This window comes from Triticum dicoccoides, chromosome 1A (assembly GCF_002162155.2).
Source record: "Triticum dicoccoides isolate Atlit2015 ecotype Zavitan chromosome 1A, WEW_v2.0, whole genome shotgun sequence".
NCBI lineage: Eukaryota > Viridiplantae > Streptophyta > Magnoliopsida > Poales > Poaceae > Triticum > Triticum dicoccoides.
In genome coordinates this window covers 269,418,622-269,431,363 of record NC_041380.1, presented here as the reverse complement: position 1 = coordinate 269,431,363, position 12,742 = coordinate 269,418,622, and positions in this window count along the sequence as shown.

Here is a 12,742-nt window from a genome sequence, read left to right as displayed (position 1 = left end):
ATAAAACAAAAATTACATAGGCATATTATATACCAAAATGTTCAGAAAAATACCCCGAATAAGATGAACTATTTTTCAAGTTCAACTAAATTCTATAAAAATTAATAAAAGTCAAACAGTGCTACTGTTGCATTTAAAATCAATAAAAATCATTTTTAAAATAGCAAAGATTTCAGATTTGTTTTCTCCTAATTTTCTATTGAAGGGAATCATTTTACCCTTATTTCCATTTATTTATTTTTAGGAGAAAATATTTTGAAAAGAAACTCAAATAACTCCCAGTTGGATTTAAATTTGGAATTTCAAACAACTTCGAATGGAAAATGGTTTCAAATAACTTCAAAGTGACTTCCATTTTATTTCTTTGAAACTTCCAACTCTCTTTGTTCAAATATGAAGAAGTCATTTTATCTTCCCTCATGAACTCATTGAGTTGCTTAAAGTTTCTAAATTTAAAATATTACAAAATGGAATTCAAATCATTTTCAAACCCCTTTCATTTCTTTAAATGGAAGAAGTCATATCATCTTCACTCTAGGGTTTTGTGATGAAATTAATTTGAATTCAGGAAGATCAAAATGCAAGATGCAAAGTTTTGGGAAAGTCCTTTTATTCCCTCTCATTCAACTTTCAAAAAGTTTTCAATTTCCAATCATTTTCACACAATCAATCACACAACAATCAAACAAACAATCATAATAATTTATTTAATATAACATTCCAAAATTTAGAATTTTGGGATGTTACAGAATGAGTTCATTACAGTACCTTGAAGTGGTCTTTTTTTTCTTTCGCTAACGGAGCTCACGCAATTTTTTACTTTAAGTTTTGTGTTGTGAAGTTTTCAAGTTTTGGGTAAAGATTTGATGGATTATGGAACAAGGAGTGGCAAGAGCCTAAGCTTGGGGATGCCCATGGCACCCCCTAGATAATCTAAGGAAACCTAAAAGCCAAAGCTTGGGGATGCCCCAGAAGGCATCCCCTCTTTCGTCTACTTCTATCGGTAACTTTACTTGGAGCTATATTTTTATTCACCACATGATATGTGTTTTGCTTGGAGCGTCTTGTATGATTTGAGTCTTTGCTTTTTAGTTTACCACAATCATCTTTGCTGTACACACCTTTTGAGAGAAACACACATGATTCGGAAATTATTAGAATACTCTATGTGCTTCACTTATATCTTTTGAGTTATATAGTTTTGCTCTAGTACTTCACTTATATCTTTTAGAGCACGGTGGTGGATTTGTTTTATAGAAACTATTGATCTCTCATGCTTCACTTAAATTATTTTGAGAGTCTTAAATAGCATGGTAATTTGCTTAAATAATCCTAATATGCTAGGTATACAAGATTAATAATAAAATTCTCTTATGAGTGTATTGAATACTAAGAGAAGTTTGATGCTTGATGATTGTTTTGACATATGGAGGTAGTGATATTAAAGTTGTGCTAGTTGAGTAGTTGTGAAATTGAGAAATACTTGTGTTGAAGTTTGCAAGTCCCGTAGCATGCACGTATGGTAAACTTTATGTAGCAAATTTGAAACATGAGGTGTTCTTTGATTGTCCTCCTTATGAGTGGCGGTCGGGGACGAGCGATGGTCTTTTCCTACCAATCTATCCCCCTAGGAGCATGCGCGTAGTGCTTGGTTTTTGATGACTTGTAGATTTTTGCAATAAGTATGTGAGTTCTTTATGACTAATGTTGAGTCCATGGATTATACGCACTCTCACCCTTCCATCATTGCTAGCCTCTTCGGTACTGTGCATTGCCCTTTCTCACATTGAGATTTGGTGCAAACTTCGCCGGTGCATCCAAACCCCGTGATATGATACGCTCTTTCACACATAAACCTCCTTATATCTTCCTCAAAACAGCCACCATACCTACATATTATGGCATTTCCATAGCCATTCCGAGATATATTGCCATGCAACTTTCCACCATCCCGTTTATCATGACAAGTTCATCATTGTCATATTGCTTTGCATGATCATGTAGTTGACATCGTATTTGTGGCAAAGCCACTGTTCAGAATTTTTCATACATGTCACACTTGATTCATTGCATATCCCGGTACACTGCCGGAGGCATTCATATAGAGTCATACCTTGTTCTAGTATCGAGTTGTAATCATTGAGTTGTAAATAAATAGAAGTGTGATGATCATCATTTAATAGAGCATTGTCCCAATAAAAAAAGAGAAAGGCCAAAAAAATGAAGGCCCCAAAAAAAGAGAAATAAAAAGGGATAATGCTACTAACCTTTTTCCACACTTGTGCTTCAAAGTAGCACCATGATCTTCATGATAGAGAGCCTCTTGTTTTGTCACTTTCATATACTAGTGGGAATTTTCCATTATAGAACTTGGCTTGTATATTCCAACAATGGACCTCCACAAGTGCCCTAGGTCTTCATGAGCAAGCAAGTTGGATGCACACCCACTAGTTTCTTTTGTTGAGCTTTCATAGATTTATAGCTCTAGTGCATCTGTTGCATGGCAATCCCTACTCCTTGCATTAATATCAATCGATGAGCATCTCCATAGCTCATTGGTTAGCCTCGTTGATGTGAGACTTTATCCTTTTTGTCTTCTCCACATAACCCCATCATTATACTCTATTCCACCCATAGTGCTATATCCATGGCTCACGCTCATGTATTGCGTGAAGGTTTATAACGTTTGAGATTACTAAAGTATGAAGCAATTGCTTGGCTTGTCATCAGGGTTGTGCATGATAAGAGCATTCTTGTGTGACGAAAATGGAGCATGACTAAACTATATGATTTTGTAGGGATGAACTTTCTTTGGCCATGTTATTTTGAGAAGACATAATTGCTTAATTAGTATGCTTGAAGTATTATTATTTCTATGTCAATATTAAACCTCTATCTTGAATCTTTCGGATCTGAATATTCATGCCACAATTAAGAAGAATTACATTGAAATTATGCCAAGTAGCATTCCACATCAAAAATTCTGTTTTTATCATTTACCTACTCGAGGACGAGCAGTAATTAAGCTTGGGGATGCTTGATACGTCTCCAAAGTATCTATACTTTTTGATTACTCCATGCTATATTATCTACTGTTTTGGACATTATTGGGCTTTATTATACACTTTTATATTATTTTTGGGACTAACCTATTAACCGGAGGCCCAGCCCAGAATTGTTGTTTTTGCCTATTTTAGGGTTTCAAAGAAAACGAATAAAAAACGGAGTCCAAACGGAATGAAACCTTCGGGAACGTGATTTTCTCACCGAACATGATCCAGGAGACTTGGACCCTACGTCAAGCAACCAACAGGGAGGCCACGAGGTAGGGGGCGCGCCTACCCCCCAGGCGCGCCCTCCACCCTCGTGGGCCCCCTGTTGCTCCATCGACATACTTCTTCCTCCTATATATACCTACGTACCCCCAAACGATCAGATACGGAGCCAAAACCCTAATTCCACCGCCGTAACTTTCTGTATTCACGAGATCCCATCTTGGGGCCTGTTCCGGAGCTCCGTCGAAGGGGGCATCGATCACGGAGGGCTTCTACATCAACACCATAGCCTCTCCGATGAAGTGTGAGTAGTTTACCTCAGACCTACGGGTCCATAGTTATTAGCTAGATGGCTTCTTCTCTCTTTCTGAATCTCAATACAAAATTCTCCCCCTTTCTTGTGGAGATCTATTCGATGTAATCTTCTTTTGAGGTGTTTTTGTTGAGACCGATGAATTGTGGGTTTATGATCAAGTTTATCTATGAACAATATTCGAATCTTCTCTGAATTCTTCTATGTATGATTGGTTATCTTTGCAAGTCTCTTCGAATTATCAGTTTGGTTTGGCCTACTAGATTGATCTTTCTTGCAATGGGAGAAGTGCTTAGCTTTGGGTTCAATCTTGCGGTGTCCTGTAACATCCCAAATTTTCAATTTGGAATGTTATACATTAGGTCATCACTGCATATCATATTTTATTTGCTTTTGGCCAGATCCAGAAATTCTACGCAACTCAAGGACCCACGGAGAGAGTTGGGGATTTCGTTATCTTCATATTTGAGTTTTTCTCAAATTTTGAAAATAGGATCATTGATTTTATTTATTTTATCTTCAATTATTTCTATAATAAAAATATGAGAGAGTGAATAAAATGACTTTCCCAAAATAAAGAAATATTGAAGGTTTAATAAAAAAATCAAGTAAGATTTTATTTCGGATTTTCTCGCTATTTTATTTGAATTTAGGAAAAATTGCACGTTTTCAAAACTGCATTTTAGGGCCAAGAAAATGTTCATCCTGTTCTAAATATTTTATTTAGATGGTGAAAATTTGCTTTGGCATTTTTAGATTTTTACTTATTTTTCTAGGATTTTTTCTTAGTTCGGCGGGATTATTTAAAAAAAACTCCCACGCGCCCGACTGGGTCGAAGGCCCAGCCAAGCCGGCCCAGCCGCCACCGCCTCCCGCATCTGGATCGGGACTGGAGTCCCGATCGCCGCCGCCGCTGAGTCCGGGAGGGCCACGCCGCCTCAGCCCCTCCCGCAAGCCACCGCCGCCACCCCCCTTTATAAACCGACCCGGCCCCCCTGGAGCCCCACAGCCGGAGCCGCCGCCCCGCCGCCTTGCGCCGCCGCCGCCAGGAGCTGCCGCCCCGTCGCTTTGTGCCGCCCACCGCCACCGGAGCCCCGCCGGACCTCGCCGGAGCCAGAGCTGAGGTAGCCGCCCGCCACCCCGATTTTTTAAGAAAAACCGATTCAGTTTTTTAGAAACCCCAGGTTTATTTATTTAGATCGGTTTTATCGGTTCTTTTATTTAGCGACCATTCGCTCGTTTGTTCGTTTTAATGAACACGTTCATCGTTTAGTTTCAGATAATGAACATTCGTTCGTTAATCTGTTCGTTAGTTTTTTCTTTTTCTCGGATTTTTCGCGATTATTTCTGATCGCGATTTCTGATCCGATTTTCGTTTTAGTTTATCTTTTCGCTCGTTTATCGAAATCAGGCGATTCAAGCACCTGGAGTTTCGTCTCGAAACCCTCTTTCCGTTTAACCAACTCAAACATGTTTTTGCATCCGTAAAATTGACTTAGATCCAAATTAGTAAACGAAGTTTGTTTTTTCACTGTTTGACTTTCGTTGTTTCGTTCGATTTGATTCTTTTTGCAAACCGGAGTTCTTAAATTGAACTTTCTGGTTAGATTTCTTATTTGAGTTTTACCCGTGCATTAGATGAGTACTTATTGTATGCTTGTTTGTTTGCGATAGAGTACCCGGAGTGCGCCGCTTGCTATTTTGAATCTCTAGGTTTCACGGATCATCAGCAAGGCAAGTAACACTTTGATCATACCTCTTTACTACCCAGTTTTATTGCATTAGATCAATCCTCAAACAATTGCATGATTAGGATCTAATTAAATTGTGGGTTTTTGGGAAGTAGATGAGGTAGTACCTATTACCTATTTTATTATCAAACCCTTGGGAGTTACTTCTACGTTTGCTTATTATGCCATGCTATGCTAGTAGACGTGGATTGGGTGAGTGTATCCATGACAGATGTGAGATTGATAAATTAATGGTTTATTTAAGGTGGCAACTTAAACACACATCTGGGTGGATTGAGGCACCTAGGTATTCCAGCGATTGCCTGTTTTTCTTTATGGACCGCCACCCAGGCTCAAAGGGATCATGAGATTATTCATACTAGAAACTTCCGTGTGCAGCCACAAGCTACTATGGGCTCTAGCATAGTTGACTAAGTCGTGCGAACTCTTACAGTGGTAGACTAGCAGATGTAGGGGATTTAGGTTGGTACTGTCTACCCGATCGTAAGGTGCTAGCACTTCTGAAAGACTATGTCTCGGTCATCCGTTTGTCAAACATCATGCAGTGCGAGAATCCCAACGAAGGATATCGAGTCTTGTGGGGAAAAGTGCGCAAACCTCTGCAGAGTGTATAAACTAATCATGGTTAGCCATGTCCCCGGTTATGGACGTCTTGAGTATCTAGTACTTGGATTATCATGTGAATCTCATCATGTTACTTTAATTAATACTGTTGGGTTTTGATGATGATACTTAATTGGGATTGAGAGGATGTCTATCTTCTCAATGTTTAACAACCACCATGATAGTTAACTAAAATTTATTCCTTTGCAGTAGGGAAAAACTGTAACCATAGAGCTTTCCACCAGGCATATATGCGTGTAGTATAGCTTTATTCTTTCATTACTCTCTATGTGTTACATTGCCAGCATATTCCATGTGCTGACCGTTTTCGGGCTGCAACGTTCATGTTGCAGACTTTTCAGACGACGAGTAAGGTGCCTTTAGGTCGTGGTTCTATACTCAGTGATGCCGTTGGAGTTGATGGACTGGCTTATCTTCCAAGTCTTCCGCTATTATCAATATTAGATGGCCTTAAGCCATATTTATTGTAATAAGTTCTCTTTTGAGACATACGATGTAATAAGTGTGTGATTGCTACTCTGTTGTAAATCCTTCAAGTACTGTGCGTGTCAGCATTACTGATCCAGGGATGACACTAAAGCACAGAGATCAGACTGTTTGAGGTCTGGTCGCTACAAGATGGTATCAGAGCACACGCTGACTGTAGGACACGACCACTAAGCTAAAAGCCCTAGATCACTACTCACTCTTCTCATTTCTGACTCCTCATCTTTTCTACTCTTTTAAGGTGGCGGATGCAAGGAACAAGTTCACGCAACCGGATGAAGATACACCCTTTGGACTTCACTTGAAGGAAGTCACTAGATACCTGAACATCGGAGTACCAAGCTTCACCGGGACCTACAACGCCACTTTACCTGAAGAGGAACGCTGGATGATTCAAGTTCAAGTTCCAGGAAGGACGTTCATGCCCGTCACTGAGCCCATAGAGTTTTCCTTTGATGCACCAACCTGGAGTCTAGGAAAGAGCATGGCAGCCCACATCACTATGGGGCGCATTGGAGAAGTTTACCACAAGGATATCAAGGATACTATCTACCAGATTTGTGGGCGCCGATATGAGCAATGGGAGATGATCAACACCAGGAAGGATAGATCAATTGCAGCTTTCATCCAGGAGTTAAACCAACACATTCGACGCCAGGAGAACCAGATGTGTGCAGACATGATAGACCTGAAGAAAGCCATGACCAAGATCACGGAGCTGGAGGAAGAACTCAAGTCTACACGCGATGGATATGAGGAGGAAATAGCAACACTAGTAGAGAAGAATGATGATCTGAAGAAGAAGCTAAAAGTGTTCATGGGATGTCCCGCAACTGGAGGAGAAGACGAAGATTGCACTTGTCTAGAGAACTACATCATCATCGACGACACCGACTCGGACCCAGACGATAGCGATGATGACTATGTTGATGAAGCTGGAGCTGATATCATGGAGTCTTCATCGAAGCAGTTTTTCTAGTCGACCACCATAACAATAGTAGTATTCTCCCATGTATCTAGTATAGCCCGAGCACTTTTTGTAATGATAGATAGACCGTCGTATGCCCTTGTTTGATTGAATGAAGTGATTTTGTTTGCATTTGCCTCATGTGCATATGGGTAGTGTTTTCCCTCTAGACCTCATTCTATTCTATATTCTCATCTTTTCTAAACCCTAGATGCCTCCGAGACGTGACAATGGATTTGCTTTCCCATCAGAGCTCACACAGTTGATTCAGCAGCAGAATACGTTGATGCAGTTGCTAGTCCAGAATCAGAATTAGGGGAACAACAACCCACCACCGCCACCACCTGTTGATCACTTAACCCGTTTTCTTAGGCTGAATCTGCTGGTGTTCTCTAGTAGCACCGAGCCTATAGTAGCAGATGATTGGCTCCGCAAGATTGGAAGGGAGTTAACCACTACAGGATGTACTAATGCTGAGAAGGTGTGCTTTGCCGCACATCAGTTGGATGGACCAGCAGCATCATGGTGGGAAAATTACACTGTCACCTACCCTATAGCCACGGTGACATGGGACCAGTTTCAGCAGGCTTTCCGTACAGCCCATGTTTCAGCAGGAGCTATGTCCATGAAGAAGCGTGAGTTTCGCAACTTGCGCCAAGGAGGACGGACAGTTGGCCAGTATGTGGATGACTATAGTAAGCTAGCACGTTATGCCCCAGATGATGTTGCTACAGATGCAGCTAAGCAGGAGAAGTTTCTGGAAGGACTGAATGATGAGTTGAGCATGCAGTTGATGGTAGCAAGCTTCAACAACTACCAGGAGTTGGTAGATCACGCTCTTATGATTGAAGGGAAGCAGCAGCAGATTGAAAACTGCAAGAGGAAGTATGGACAAGGGAAGTACAATTCTGGAGCTCAGCAGAAACCATGTTTTACCCTGAAACCGGGAGGACATTTTCAGCATACCCATGGAGGAGGCAGCTCGCACAATCATAATGTCCCCAAGAATGGTAATGAGAATGGAGGAAGCAACGGCCAGAACCGTACAAACCCATCAACGCCAGCCAAGAGAGACCTGAGCCAAGTCACTTGCTATAAGTGCCAGAAGACTGGACATTACGCCAATGAATGTCCTGAAGCCGAGAATAGAAATGGCAATGTAAGATCTGGGAAGAAGCCGAACCCTTTCAATAGGGGGCAGGTGAACCATGTTAACGTGGAGGATGTTGAAGCTCAGCCAGATGCAGTAATAGATAAGTTTTTGGTTAAGTCATTTACAGCACTCGTTCTTTTTGATACTGGTGCATCACATTCATACATCTCCAGGGGATTTGTGGATAAGTATAAACTTCCAACCCAAGCCCTTAGGTCACCCATGTTAGCAACCTCGCCTGGAGTAGAGTATATGGCTAGTCTATGGTGTGATCGGTTACCATTAAGGATTGGTAACTATGTATTTCCCTCGGACCTAATAGTGTTGGAATCTCAAGGATTAGATGTGATATTAGGCATGGATTGGTTATCGAAGTATGGAGGGAACATTGAATGCGCCAGTAAGTCAATTTTGCTTACGACGCCAGAAGGAAGAAGGATCAAGTATGTATCCCGGCATGTGCCGAAGAGGACTCAAGTAAATTCCTTATCAGGAGTTGTGCAGGAGGAAGTACCAGTGGTGAAGGATTTCCCTGACGTATTTCCAGAGGAGTTGCCAGGCATGCCACTAGATAGAGATATTGAGTTTTTGATTGAGCTTTTGCCAGGCACAGGGCCCATATCTAAGAGACCATACAGGATGCCCACAAAAGATTTGGAGGAGATTAAGAAGCAAATTAAGGAGTTACTAGATAAAGGTTATATTCGCCCTAGTTCTTCACCTTGGGGATCGCTAGTACTTCTGGTGGAGAAGAAGGATGGATCGTTAAGGATGGTTGTTGATTATCGAGGATTGAATGAAGTAACAATCAAGAACAAGTACCCACTGTCGATGATCAATGATCTTTTTGATCGATTGCAAGGAGCTAAGGTATTTTCCAAGATCGATCTGTGATCAGGATACCATCAGTTAAAAATTCGAGAGCAGGATATACCTAAGACAGCTTTTACCACAAGGAATGGGCTTTATGAGTATACCGTTATGTCATTTGGTCTGACTAACGCACCTGCATATTTCATGAACATGATGAACAAGGTGTTTATGGAGTTTTTGGATAAGTTCGTCATGGTGTTCATTGGTGATATTTTGGTCTACTCAAAGAATGAAGAGGAGCATAAGGAGCATTTGCATTTGGTACTTGAGAAGCTCAGAGAACATCAGTTATATGCCAAGTTCAGCAAATGTGAGTTTTGGTTGAAGGAAGTTGGATTCCTCGGACACGTTATATCCGGAGAAGGTATAGCAGTAGATCCCACCAATGTTACACTGTGACAAATTGGGAATCACCAACAACAGTTGGAGAGATCCGGAGTTTTCTTGGACTTGCAGGATACTACCGGAGATTCATAGAGAATTTCTCAACAATTGCGAAGCCTATGACGGAGTTGTTGAAGAAGGATACCAAGTTCAAATGGACTGAGGAATGTGAGGCCAGTTTCCAAGAGTTAAAGAAATGTTTGGTTACCTCGCTAGTGTTCATTTTGCCAGATCAGCACAAGGATTACGAGGTATATTGCGACGCTTCACGTCGAGGACTTGGAGCAGTGCTTATGCAGGAGGGAAGAGTTGTTTCGTATGCTTCACGACAGCTGAAACCTCATGGGTTGAATTATGCCACACATGATTTGGAGTTAGTAGGCGTAGTGCATGCATTGAAGACTTGGAGACATTTTATCATTGGAAACCATTGTGAAGTATACACGGATCACAAGAGTTTGAAGTATATTTTCACGCAGAAGGAGCTAAATCTCAGGCAAAGGAGGTGGTTGGAGCTCATCAAGGATTATGATACGAGATTGCATTATCATCCCGAAAAGGCTAACATAGTAGCCGATGCGCTGAGCCGTAAGAGCCATGTCAACACACTAATGACGGGAGATTTACCGAAGGTGTTAGCCGAAGACCTTCGTGAGCTATGTTTGGAGATAGTTCTGAGAGGCTATGTAGCAGCATTGGAGATCCAATCTACTTTGACGGATAAGATCAGAGAAGCTCAGAAGACTGACAAGGAGGTTGCCTCTATAAATGAGAAGATGAGCAAAGGAAAAGTTAAAAGGATTTCATGAGGATGAACACGATACCCTATGGTTTGAAGACCGTGTTTATGTGCCTAACGACCTGGAGATCAGGAAGTTGATTCTGCAGGAGGCCCATGATTCACCATATTCGATTCACCTAGGAAATACCAAGATGTATTTGGATTTGAAGGATACTTTCTGGTGGACCGGAATGAAGAAGGATATTGCAGAGTATGTAGCAGTTTGTGATGTATGTCAGAGAGTAAAGGTAGAGCATCAGAAGCCAGCAGGATTGCTACAACCATTGCCGATACCCGAATGGAAGTGGGATAAGCTAGGCATGGATTTCATCACGGGATTACCCAGGACCCGATCAGGCTATGACTCGATATGGGTTGTAGTCGATCACTTGACGAAGGTAGCTCATTTCATCCCAGTGAAGACCACTTACACCAGTGCTAAGTTGGCAAAGATATACATGACCAGGATCGTATGTCTGCATGGAGTTCCTAGGAGCATTGTATCCGATAGAGGAACCCAGTTTACCTCAAAGTTCTGGAATCAGTTGCACGAAACTTTGGGTACCAGGCTAGAGTTCAGTACAGCTTTTCATCCGCAGACAGATGGACAGACCGAGAGAGTCAATCAGATTTTGGAGGATATGCTGAGAGCTTGTGCGCTAGATTATGGATCTAGTTGGGACAACAATTTGCCATATGCAGAGTTCTCTTACAACAACAGTTATCAATCCAGTTTGAAGATGGCCCCTTTCGAAGCCTTGTACGGAAGGGGGTGCAGGACCCCATTGTCGTGGGATGAAGTTGGAGACCGCCAGTTGTTTGGACTGGATTTTATTAAGGAGTCTGAACAGAAGGTGAAATTGATTCGCGATAGGCTCAAGGTAGCCCAGTCTAGGCAGAAGAGCTACACAGATTCTAAACAAAAGGAGACAGTTTACGAAGTCGGAGACTGAGTCTATCTTCGAGTATCTCCACTTCGGGGAGTTAAGCGCTTTGGAGTTAAGGGAAAGTTAGCGCCACGTTTTGTGGGACCATACAAAGTTTTGGAACGTATGGGAGAAGTTGCCTACAAGTTGGAATTGCCCGAAGGATTGTCAGGAGTTCATGATGTATTCCGCGTTTCCCAGTTCAAGAAATGCCACGCTGAGATGGCTAATATACTGCTGAGAGATACAGTGCCGCTGGAAGCAATTCAGTTGGATAGTGATTTGACCTATGAGGAGAAACCAGTCAAGATTCTCGAGTATGCCAGCCGAGTCACCTGCAGCAAGGTTATCAAATTTTGCAAAGTCCAGTGGAGCCACCACACCGAGGACAAAGCCACCTGGGAGTGAGAGGAAGAACTGCTGAAGGACCACCCGCATCTATTTGCTAGCCAACCCGAATCTCGAGGGCGAGATTCATCTTAAGGGGCGTAGGTTTGTAACATCCCAAATTTTCAATTTGGAATGTTATACATTAGGTCATCACTGCATATCATATTTTATTTGCTTTTGGCCTGATCCAGAAATTCTACGCAACTCAAGGACACACGTTGAGAGTTGGGGATTTCGTTATCTTCATATTTGAGTTTTTCTCAAATTTTGACAATAGGATCATTGATTTTATTTATTTTATCTTCAATTATTTCTATAATAAAAATATGAGAGAGGGAATAAAATGACTTTCACAAAATAAAGAAATATTGAAGGTTTAATAATAAAAAATCAAGTAAGATTTTATTTTGGATTTTCTCGCTATTTTATTTGAATTTAGGAAAAATTGCACATTTTCAAAATTGCATTTTAGGGCCAAGAAAATGTTCATCCTGTTCTAAATATTTTATTTAGACAGCGAAAATTTGTTTTGGCATTTTTTGGTTTTTATTTATTTTTCTAGGATTTTTTCTTAGTTCGGCGGTATTATTTAAAAAAAACCGCGCGCCCGACTGAGCCGAAGGCCCAGCCGAGCCGGCCCAGCCGCCGCCGCCTCCCGCATTCGGATCGGGACCGGAGTCCCGATCGCCGCCGCCGCCGAGTCCGGGAGGGCCACGCCGCCTCAGCCCCTCTCGCAAGCCACCGCCGCCACCCCCCCTTTATAAACCGACCCGGCCCCCCTGGAGCCCCACAGCCGGATCCGCCGCCCCGCCGCCTTGC